The sequence below is a fragment of the Trematomus bernacchii genome, unplaced genomic scaffold (genome assembly GCF_902827165.1).
Source record: "Trematomus bernacchii unplaced genomic scaffold, fTreBer1.1, whole genome shotgun sequence".
NCBI lineage: Eukaryota > Metazoa > Chordata > Actinopteri > Perciformes > Nototheniidae > Trematomus > Trematomus bernacchii.
In genome coordinates, this window is record NW_022987710.1 from 428,504 (window position 1) to 441,189 (window position 12,686).

The 12,686-nt window shown below is 40.7% G+C and overlaps 1 long non-coding RNA gene across 1 annotated transcript; it reads left to right on the plus strand.

The window, feature by feature from the left end:
* Positions 1 to 10,323: 10,323 nt before the first annotated feature.
* LOC117491092 lies at positions 10,324 to 11,099 on the plus strand. The gene is made up of 3 exons (XR_004556734.1): positions 10,324 to 10,472; positions 10,765 to 10,909; positions 11,005 to 11,099. It is a non-coding gene; the product is annotated as an uncharacterized LOC117491092 (long non-coding RNA).
* The last annotated feature ends 1,587 nt before the right edge of the window (positions 11,100 to 12,686 follow it).

Below are 12,686 nucleotides of genomic sequence, written 5' to 3' on the forward strand. Positions count from 1 at the left end.
CGACAAGTGGAAGCAGGTCCCTGCCGCAGCACAAACTGGATAGGTGGAAAAGGAGGCCCCAGCCCGAGCAACAACGTGCATCCGCTCCGTCTCTCCGCGACTTCCCGGGGAAAAAACCTCCCCACAGCAGCACTGCACAGGTAAACCTCCTCTCCACGCCGACGGAAGAGAGGCAGCCCTACCCCTCACTTTCCACGCTCCGTGAGGCGGATGAGAAAATGTGCTCCGCTCACTCTGATCGACGAGTGTGGCCAACCCAGTCTCACATCTAAACGTGTAATAACTACGTTGGTCCACAACTTGGGACGTAGTATTTCTACAAAAACGCCTCTGAAATTGTAGGATCCCTACGTTTTTTTTCACCATTCATTTCCAATGGCTGGCGTCTATGTCACGTGATCTTCAACTTTCTCTCCGCAGAAATAAAAAAACATGGCCGACCTTCGTTTTATTCTCGGTAGAAAATGCCTATTATAAGGTTAGTTTGGCCATTAAAATGCGTTTTGATGTCATTTGATGCGAGAAATATGAGTTGTTATTTCAGATTATGTGTGCAGTGGATGTACATGATCTTTAGTTTGCTAGTTATTACGAAGAATACTTCAGGAAATTGTGTAAATACAACGTTTTCATTGTTACCAAGGTGGTTGCTAGGGACGCTGCTATCGATATTATGTCTGTTATGTTGTGTAACTGTTTAATGGTGTTATCTTTATTGCTACCCCCTTCCCCGTAAATGTATAGTGTTGGTCCACAGCGCAAACGTATTAGTTTAACAAAATCCGCGGCATAGATACGTTATTTTCCCCTGTGCAATTCTCCAACCCAGTCTCACATCTCACATCGTCATAAACACCGGAAACAGACGTATGCAAGATCCTCAGCTCGGTGATTGGACGGTTTAGCCGCAATGCACGTTGGGAAATGTTGTTTATTATCTGAAAACAGGAAGAACTGCCGCCAAAACTGAAAACTTGACGTGGATCATTACATTACATTACATTACATGTCAATACTGTGGGCAATCCCCACAGGAGCAATTTGGGGTGAAGTGTCTTGCCCAGGGACACAACGACATGCTGACTGCAGTGGGGTTTGAACCTGTGCTCCGCTGATCCGAACACCAACGCACTATTCCACTGCGCCACACGCCTCCCCGATCATAAATATATCAGCAGTTAAAGGAAACCTATCATGCTATATTTAAATTATATATTGTAGGGCCATACCTATATAAGGTATATTTATACGTTTCTGTTTTCAAAATACCAAACAGATCATGCATTTTAGCCATGCCTCATTTCGCTCTATGTGCTGTTTGCTGTCTACGGGTCTGATTCTGCTGATTACGCTCCCCTGCAGGAGAGGTGAGACGTTCTCTGATCAGCTGCTGGGCTGTCAGAAGAGGGGGAGAAAAAGAGATCTCCGTCCTCCGTGTTTTATTATATAGAGTCGTTATTCATTTGTTTTAAAGCTCAATAAATAACAAAGAAGACCTTTGACCGGCACTTTTCTAATTTTTTCCGGAAGATTTAAACTTTAACGGACATCTTGACCGGCGAAACAAACTGAAACTGAAACTCTGCCGCACGGTCCCCTCGTTCCTTGGAAGAGGCGGAGAGGTGGGTGTTTGTCATCTGCTGGTGGACTAACCGGAGAGAATTACAGTGCTTGCCTCGACGGGGAGGGATTGCATTGCATTAAAGCAGCGGGAGCAAACGCTTGCCTCGGGGAGGGAGAAAGAAAGCCACAGCGGAGAATAAACAGAAGGGTAACCATGGTAACCAAGTCTTCTTCACTGCTTTTGTGGCAGACTACAGCGCCACTTACAGGCCTGGCATATGTACTACAGCGTCTCCAGCGCTTTCGAGCGGCAATGGCCGGCCGTGGCCCAACCCCACATTCCCCTGATAGGTGAAGAGTTGGCCCAATAGCCGTAGCGCCACTTCTGTGACGACATAGAAGTGTTCAAATCTGGATCAGTTTTTATCAGATCCGTTGCAGCCGCTTTTTTAGAGATTTGGGTATGGAGGAAAATAGAGAGGGTTGTGTTTTCTGACACTTGGTGAGATCCCTGGAACACCGGGGACACATATTCATGTGTAAAAGACGTACAAAAGTGCATTTTGCATGATAGGTCCCCTTTAAGTTTCACTTTCGATTGCATGTTAGCCAGCGCAACACCTTCGTCACACATGTTGCCACTTGTTTGTACCATTTTCTGGCGATTTGTAATCTGTTCTAGAAAAACTATGTGTTTTTGAGGATTTCAAGAAGCATATAGAACAAACAATGGATGTCTTTTATGAACATTTATCCATGCTGGAAGTAGATTTAGATGTTTTAGGAGTGAGATAGAGATTATTATCTAATATATGCATCCAATGAAGCATTGCATGAAGTCTGTTGATGATCAGAGGCTGCTGTTGGGGCTGCATAAACCTTTTTTTATTTTTGTTTTGTAGGCAGACCATGCAGGCAAGCCCGATGGTCACCAAGGTTCATGTTTTAATACCATTTTTACAAAAAAAGCCCAGGCGAGCCTAACATGTGAACAAATGGCTTAGACCTCAGAGAGTTAAACTTGGGCCTGTGACCATAGTTTTACTGTATTTTGTTTTGAAAATCCACAGCGGAGGTCTGTGTCGTACTACATGCGGTGTATTTTGCATATCGGGTTAGTAGCCAACGATCTGTGAGTCTGTTGACTCGGACATAAACTCCGTAATAAATGTAGTCTACATTTCATCAGAGGTGTAAAACCTGGGAGCATTTTAAATCGCATTTGAACGAAATGCTTATATAATCTGTAGTTTTATTTGTATTGTTGATTTATTGTGTGAACGAGGCGATATAGAGAAGGTTAAGCTGTCATTATTAGGCTGTTATAAACTGTTGGAATGGTAAGCAGGCCTATTGTTTTTGGATATTTGTGGAGTCAGGTGGTCCGTGAGTGTTTTTTTATTGGTTAAGTGTCCTTGGTATGAAAAAGTTTGAGAAACACTGCGCTAGTGGATTATCAACGGGGGGAGCCTCGCTGCGGGGAAATTATACAGATGGCCAGTCCGCCCCTGAAAAATGTCTATGCACACGTTATTATTAATAATAATTTTAAAAAATTGATAATTTCTTTTTTTTTTTATTTTACTTTTTTTTTGTAATCACCTTGCGACCCCCACTTTGGGAACCCCTGCACTAGACCACCGGTCCAGGGGTTACTGGTTTGACCCGCCAGAATTACTAGTTGGAGATTTGCCTTGTTATCTTATAAACTATGATTGTCCGCCTTTATGCTGCGTTCACACCGGACGTGATGCGATTTTTGGGGGCGGCGCGATTACATGTAAAGGCGCAGACACACGCGAATTCGCTCCGGCGGCGTGCATGAAGCGGTTGATGCGAATGCCGCAGCGCGATGAGGCGATTGAAGGGGGCCGTGACAACCGCGACTTGACCGCGAGAGTTCAATTTTTTCAACTCGAGCGCCAAGTTTGCGTGACGCGATCTTGTGGTAGCCAATCAGCGCTGACGATCTCAGAAAACCAAAACATCAGCCGTTAGCTGTTAGCACTCAGAGCTCACAGCTCCTCATATCTGTTCAGAAACTAGACAAAAGTTAAACAAGTACAAACCACAGACTGTCTGTCATGGTGAGTACAGTCGCTGGTTTATTTATCAAGCAGCTACGTTAGCTTAGCCTGATCGATCCGATCTCCATTCAGAAAACACGCATTTTAAAAGGTTTTTTAAAAGTCTGGAAGTATCACTGTTCCAACTCTGCAAACTACTATTTCTGTGTTTCAAACACATCTTGATCTCTTTTCAAATGACAAATCCAAACTGATCTCTTTTCTAACTTAAAACTAGTAACTTGTGGAACTACAGTTTACAGACTATGGATGACGACCAGAAATGGTGTGCAAAACCTGGATTTTTTGCGTCTGAAATCAAAACAAAAGGTGCAAAGCACTCCTCAGAGGACCTTAAACATTCTCTGTTGAAACATATTTCTGTAGATTCAGTGAGAACAGCACCATCTACAGGCCTGGCATATGTACTACACAGCGACGTGCAGTATGTCGAGTATGACAGGGGAGGCAGAGCCTCCCCTGTCATACTCCAATGTAACGGAAAAACAATTAAAGAAAAACTAAATAATAATAATAATAAAATGTCTCCACTGATCTTGTGTAAATGTGATTTCTGTATGATTCCAATCGCATTTTATAGTCAAAATCAGCAAATTTGCCGAGCTCCGCTACGGGAGCGATGAGAAGTCAGGCAGGCACGAGCTCTGCCTCTCGTAAGCCCACAGTAACTTGCTGGAGCGCGGGCACTAATTTAGCGCGGCCACTTATTTTGTGAGCGCGCTCAAGCCATTTACTGTGGGGTAGGTGAGGCACAGATGAGATCTGCCTCACTTCAGAATGCGTCACCCCACAGAAACTGGCTGGAAAGCGAACCCTAAGCGCATGCCTGTTCCCATCTCACTGTAGGTCACCAATGTAATGTTTGTAGATCCCTTTATTACATTTATCCTCGCCATCCATAGTCTCTAAATAACTTATTTCACGTATATATGATATTTAGGCTCGCTACACATATATAACGGCAATGAAAAAATCACAAGGGGAGGCAGCCATAACCTCTGCCGCACTGAAGGGGGCGCACGTGAGCCCACAGGTTCTTGATGCTACTGTTATTCTACCGCAAACAACAAACTCGACTTTTGAAACTACAGGAAGATAAGGACGACTTTTACAAAACAGTAATAGAGATTGTTGTCCAGAAGGATAGCATGGACTTCTATTCATCTTCAAGTCAAGGTAAGACCACAACTGTAATGAAAATGGGATCTTACTTAGAAAGAACAATCCAATATTTAGATTTTGGGTATCCTTTTGTTGATCGGTCTGTTTAAAATTAATCATAGCATCAGACTAAAAAAGCTTTTGAAAATAACAGAATATTTCGATTAAGGTCAAAATAGGCTATAATATTTGTAAATCTGACTCTGAAAGAGTCAGTGCCTCACCAGCCATGAACCTCACCGCACGTCACTGGTACTACAGCATCTCCAGCGCTTTCGAACGGCAATGGCCGTGGCTGTCTCCTCCTGATTGGTGGAGTTGGCCCAATAGCCGTAGCGCCACTGTCCTGACGTCAGGACAGTGTTCAAATCTGGATCAGTTTTTATCAGATCCGTTGCAGCCCCTTTTTTTGAGATTTGGGTATGGAGGAAAATAGAGAGGGTTGTGTTTTCTGACATTTGGTGAGTTCCCTGGAACACCGGGGACACATATTCATGTATAAAAGACGTACAAAAGTGCATTTTGCATGATAGGCCCCCTTTAAACAACATATTAGATTTCTTTTCACACAATACGTCTCCTTGCAGTATCAACACTAATTCGCCTGACTTTTATATTTGATCCAATTGGTAGATAGGCTGTATTTACACCATAACGGTGCACAGCTGATAGAAAGGGACACCTACTGGTTAAAGCACGTTATTGAATTTTATTATTTGTATTATTAGATATGAATAGGATCCCTATAAAGTATATTCTTTACTCGTTATTCTCTACTAATAGTTAATTAAAGACTGTATATAATGACTATTTTGCACATCCCTTTCAAGATTTTCTAAGGTTTATTGACATATCATATTATACACAACTACGGTGTAGTTATGCAATGAATGAAAAACTTGGGTCGCAGGTTCCTCAACAGTGCATTACAAGACATCTATCAATATGTGTTTATACCTCCAGCAATGTTAACTATGTTGAAGCACTTATTTTAACTGATATTATACATATGTATTACTCTTATAAGATGTATGTAGATAGTATAAGAAATGTGCAGAATATGACAATGTAATGGTGGAGGTGCACACATATTGATAGATGTCTTGTAATGCACTGTTGAGGAACCTGTGACCCAAGTTTTTCATTCATTGCATAACTACACTGTCGTTGTGTATAATATGATATGTCAATAAACCTTAGAAAATCTTGAAATCTTGAAAGGGATGTGCAAAATAGTCATTATATACAGTCTTTAATTAACTATTAGTAGAGAATAACGACGAGTAAAGAATATACTTTATAGGGATCCTATTAATATCTAATAATACAATTATAAAATGCAATAACGTGCTTTAACCAGTAGGTGTCCCTTTCTATCAGCTGTGCACCGTTATGGCGTAAATACAGCCTATCTACCAATTGGATCAAATATAAAAGTCAGCCGAATTAGTGTTGATACTGCAAGGAGACGTATTGTGTGAAAAGAAATGTAAGATGTTGTTTCATTGCTTATATATTTAAGATCCACGTCAAGTTTTCAGTTTTGGCGGCAGTTCCTGTTTGTCTAGAAGTCTTGTCATCAGGGCTCTATACATAGAGTTAACTACGGCAGATATGTAATATTTAATGCAGCCGAAACATGTATTACAATGCCGTTATGTGATGACTTGCAAAGAGAAAAGCAAGCACACTCGGAATAATGTATTATTTAATTTTGTTATACAGTCTATGGTTGCTACAGAGGATTGTGGGTAATGTCCGTCAAACTTCCGGGTTCCTCCATGGGACCTTATTTCGGAAAAAGTATGCATTGAAGTCAATGGAGAGAGAAAGATTATCTTTCGATCCCGTTTGAATTGTGCCACGAATTACACATATGATGTTTGTCAATCTTAAATAATCATTTCCATGTCAAAAAAGTCACAGTTTGTCGTAAAACTGTTGAAATATAAGACTATGAAATGTGTGTGTATGTACAGCTCTCATCATGCCCAGACTTGTAGTGATTTTCACCTCTTTTAATACTTTTAATACCACATTACGTCACACGTTTGATGCGCGCCCGTGATTGAAAATCTCTTTATTTAAAAAATATGGGGAATACGGATCTCGGGGTCTCCCTGCTCCCTGTGCACAGATGCGACGCGTCATATGACGTCACATGTTTGGCATGTCTCGATTGAATATGCTTTATTTAAAACAAAAACAAGGACAATAAACAAAGCAGTCTTCACAACGGCCGGACAAAATACTTTGAGCCGCCCTATAGCCAAAGCCCGGCCGAGACACTGTTTAAAGCATAATAAAGACAATATATAGAGAGCATAATGGAAAATAACGTATCTATGCCACAATTGTAGATGCCGGGTAGCAATAAAGATAACACCATTAAACAGTTACACAACATAACAGACATAATATTGACAGCAGCGTCCCTAGCAACCACCCTGGTAACAATGAAAACGTTGTATTTACACCATTTCCTGAAGTATTCTTCGTAATAACTAGCAAACTAAAGATCATGTACATCCACTGCACACATAATCTGAAATAACAACTCATATTTCTCGCATCAAATGACATCAAAACGCATTTTAATGGCGAAACTAACCTTAAAATAGGCATTTTCTACAGAGAATAAAACGAAGGTCCGCCATGTTTTTTTATTTCTGCGGAGAGAAAGTTGAAGATCACGTGATATAGACGCCAGCCATTGTAAATGAATGGTGAAAAAAAACGTAGGGATCCTACAATTTCAGAGGCGTTTTTGTAGAAATACTACGTCCCAAGTTGTGGACTGGGTTGGTGTGGCAGCGTGAGTGAGCTTCGCCGATGAAGCGTTGTCCTTCCCCACTGCCACGTAGCTCCGTGAACGCAGCATAGTATTGGCTTGGCTTTTGCAATGGCGTCAGGTCCACCTGCTGGCTCCATGGCTGGCACCAGCGCACAGGTAAGAAATATTAACTTTTTTCCATTCATGGTCTTAGAAGTTATCTAAGAGCATGATAATAATATTATAGCGACATACATAAAAGGAAGGCAGGCCTTTTGAGGTGGGGAATGAATGTGGCAACGCGGGAAACTAACCATGGCATTGAGGCTACTAGTGTATGCTATTAGCTAAAGTCAGTGCAAGTGAATTTCCCTTATGTTGATAGAGTCCAGCTCACGTGTTTCTCAATCTGTCTTTGCCAGAGTGGTGACCGTAATTCATCTGTAGCTGCAGCAGCACACACTTTAATAACTGTGCTCACACAGCACCTAAGCCAGGGAGAGCCGCAAGGAAGGAAGGAGGACCAGACACTGCCTGGTCCTTCTGTAGAGCAGGAGATGGCCAGGTTTTAGATTTTAATAAATATATATTTTTGTTTATCTACAGGTAAACTGCAAGTTGATATGTCCATTTATGATTATGTGTTAAACAACATCATTTTTTTGTTTAAATAATGCAGATCTTTCCCTGGATTCTTTGTGAAAAAAATGTGCCTTGGGAAGAGAGAGCTTCCAGCTCTGAAGTTTCGGTCGTGCACCCTGTGCAACTCAAGCGAAGAAAAACTGGAGACCCTTTACATTTGATGTCTACCTGTTAAACTTGAATGCAGACAGTACCCCAACAGCATCGGAAGAATTTGCGCAATAAATATATCGATGCCCCTGGACATGAGCCATGAAGAGGTATTGCATAAAGAAAACCATATTTATATAACCTATGTTCATATTTGAAACTTGGAACTTATTTGTAGAGTTGGTTTTGTTTCAAGAACACCCTATTTTATTGTTTCCTTAGTTCTTCAGTCTCCTGAAAAAAGAATATCCAAAGTTGCAGGCGCTGGATGGAGGATGGCTCCTCTACAAATCAACAGGTGAAATAAATGTGTCAAATAACATTAATTGTAATACATTTTCATTTAAATATTTAGCTAAAAGCAACTGAAATCATTCAAACAATGTAAATGACAGGAGGTCAGGGTAAACGAAAAGTTATAATGATTCCGCCTGACTCGGACGGATACACCGGCACACTCCTCCGCAGTGTCACAGGGGCAGGGAAGAACACCCTGTATATTGTCCCTCTGCAGAATGAATTCGACTTAACACCTTTGCCCGCGGATGCTGTAGGCTTCCAGAATATGCCAAAAGTCCAATGCCAAACATGCAAGTTACATTTTCCTCTGCAAATGTTGGCTCTGCATGTCCAGGAGTGTATGGAGGAGTGTCTATCATCGGAAGAAGATATTGAGGTAAATGTGGGCATGAAATATATGTAATGTTGCATTTTAATAGTACAACTTGCTTTAAATAGTTTTTTCTTCAGTGAGTTATAACATATGTGTTGGTAATATTTTTTGTTTGTTAGAAAACAAGTGAGGTCGAAATAGTTTCGGTCGTGCACCCTGTGCAAAACCATACAGAGAAATCTCTTGAAGAGGTAAAGGACTTAATTGTATTGCATTGCATTGTAAAATTGCCGATATAAACTTGATACAGCTGCTACTATTTAAACTGTTACCTCCATCAGAAGGTGCCATGTCCCATCTGCTTCAAGAGCTTCACAGCACAGTTTTTAGAAATACATGCAAGCATGTGTGGAGAAAGGTATTTTAGAGTGAGTACATTAAGGTTCATTTTACATGTTTTATATTAACGATATACATCTCCTTTGTACTTTTTTAGAGATCAACATGTCCGTCTGGATGAGAAAACTGACATGGGCCACAACAATAGAGAGGCAATTCGTAAGGTAAATACTGGGTTCTTCATTCTGCTTGGATCTTCATTCTAAAAAAGCTTTTTATTCAATATCAGTAGTTTACGCCTGTTAATTATGAGTTTTGTTTGGCAGTGCTGATGACGTATTGGACACAGTCTCTGGAAGAGTAGACGTAGAGAAACGTTTCAATATACAAATCTCACGAACAAACATTCTCGAAAGAGGCCTTCTACAGTGGCAGCGTCAAAAAGGCAGTTCACCCACAGCTACCCTGAACGTGACCTTCTTTGGGGAGGCAGGAGTCGACACAGGAGCCCTCCGAAAAGAATTTCTCACAGGTTAACAAAAACAACAATTTTTGCATTCTTACATTTGACTCTTAATTAAAATAGTCAAGATTTATGGATAATGTCTGTGAAACTTTGGTTAAAGGGCTGATTAACAAAGACTCATGACATTCTTTTTCTTTTAGTCTTTGTTATATACTACTTATCCTTTTTTGTATTTAAACGGGGTTAGACATTAATAAAATACTGCTTATAAAATAGTATCCTGATTATCAAAGTAAATGGTCTTTGTACTTTCGTGTAGAAGTGGTGGCAGGAATTGAGGGTTGTTTTTTTGAAGGACCTCAACAGCAGTGGATCCCACGGTACTCTCTGAATGACTTTGACAGTGACCTCTACAGGTTTGTTTACTTTTAAGCATGTACAGTAAGGACCAACTGTTCATTTTTGATAAATGTTATATAACATAACAAATGCATTCATGCTCAATCTGTGTTAATAGGACAGTGGGAGAGATTTTGGCTGTTAGTTTGGCACAAGGTGGCCCCGCCCCTGCCTTCTTCAGCCCATGGACTAAGTTACCTCTGTAGTGGACGTATAAACCAGAAGGTTCTCAACAGTGATTCAGTGGCAGATGTCCAGCTGAGAGAGTTAATTGACCAGGTATGAGTTCTATATTATGTAAATGCTGGGTTAATAAGAAATAAGCATTTATTTTCAAATTATAGTCATAGGTTAATATTGAATATGGTAAAGAGATGTACTTCTCGGTTTTCAGGTTGAGTCGGCGACTGAACATTCAATTATAGGCCTATCTGATGAAATATTGAATTGTGGTTATACTGGAATTGTCTCCATTCAAAACAAGGACACCATTGTTCGGTATGCTTGACACTTAAAATATGTTACATGAGTACCTTTTATTAAGGATTGCATTTACTTTGTAATTTTGTAGTGCCATCATACTCCACGCAGTGCTGCGGCTGCAGCCTATGTTGGAACAACTAAGGGAAGGCTTGCAACTGTATGGGCTCCTTTCACTGATGAGTCAGTACCCAGATATCTGCCAGCCCTTGTTTGTTTCTGGGGAAGATGTAAAAGTGAGCAGAACAAAAGAGACCATTCTTTACAATTTGATATTAAAGTTAAGAAGTAAAGAGTACATCATTTACATCTGGATTTGTTCTCATCATAGGTCAATGCAGAGTTTGTCATGACATCCATTCTTCCTCAACTGAGTGACAAAGGGACTACCAGGCATCAGGTTGAGCTGGAGATGATGAACTTCATTCAGGACTTCCTATATGAAGATATAACATTTTCGATTTACTTCTAATGAAGATTTAAATGTAAGTGTTTTAAATTACAAAAGTTGGGTTTTTGAATTTGAAGGCATTGGGCTTGGAAAAACATTCAAATGTCCTTGAATTTAATGTTTAAGATGTTGTAGGAATCCTGAATTACACAAAGTTGATTAGGTTTTTTGGATCAGACGTTCTGTGGTTAAAATACCTCAGTACAATTCACTTATGAATTGCACTAAAGGAAAACTACACTTTAAACTGTCATAATAACAGTTTTTGTTTATTTTCCTCATAGCTGAAGATCATGGGCATGTAGATAAAAATTGCCTACATCTCATCACACCTGCAACGTTTCTGCAGTGGACAGGCCAGGGTCACGTCCCACTTTTTCCCTCAGAGAAAAAGGACTTTGCAGTTGTGATCCAATTCAATCATGACTGCAGTGCAGACTTTGGGCATCACAGTGTCTGTTACCCTGTTGTGACAGCATATGCCAAGACAATCACCTTACCTGTGAGACATATGAGGCCCTATGAAAAATGTAAAAATATTCTGACTGAAGCGTTTCAATTAGGCCAAGAATTTAGCAATGTGTAATAAGGTAACCATTAACGACCTCTGTTTCAAGTTAACCTTACTGTTTAAGTGTTAAAGGTTTAGCATTGACTGCTTCCAGTCAAGTAATATTAAAAAAATATGTAATGGCAGCAATAGAGTGGTGCAGTGATGACGTGTTTTTGTAGGCTGACCCGGAAGCTGCAAGGGTTCCCTCGACAAAAAAGCAGTGGGATTTCTCCATAGGATATCCCATTGCTTTTCGGTTAAACATTCCTTAAAGAAAAACAAATGTCTTTGTTTCAGCAGATTGGTTTATTTCCTCAAATCATTTATATTTCGCTGGCTTATTGATATAATGTTGTCTTAACATGTTGCTACCCAGAACTGTGATATGGAATATAATAAAATGTTAAAGGGCCCATGTCATGGCCATTTCCACTGATCATAATTACATTGTTGAGGTATACTAAAATAGATTTATACTGTGCAATTTTCCAAACTCACATTGGTTTCGCATACAGCATCTCTGTCAAGCATGTGTATTCAGCAGTATTCACTTTCTCCACTAAACGACTCGTTGGAGCTCTTGCCCCCCCCTCCCTGTGAGCCTAGTGTGCTCCGATTGGTCAGCTCGGCCACTCTGTTCTGATTAGTCAACCACCAGAGAGGCTGCGCCCATGTCTAACAGTGCTTTTCCCGGCTGCTCTCAGCGGAACATCAGTCTTATCATGGCGTCGGTACAGCCGTATATTTTATATACATATATATTTTTAACTGTTGTTATAGAAGAGTGTGACGGCCCCAGGGCCTTTGTCTTACGATGGGGTGGAGCTGAAGAGGCTAATCAGCACGATCACGGACACCTCCGGAGCCGAGGTGCTATTAAGCCCAGCTGCCCGGAGTCACACGACGGCCCCTGTCTCTCTCCAAAGCGGCTGCAGGAAGACTAACTCTGCGATCCTCTCAACCACCTATCTCTGCATTTACCACAATAAATGTGCCGTGGTTTTGTAAA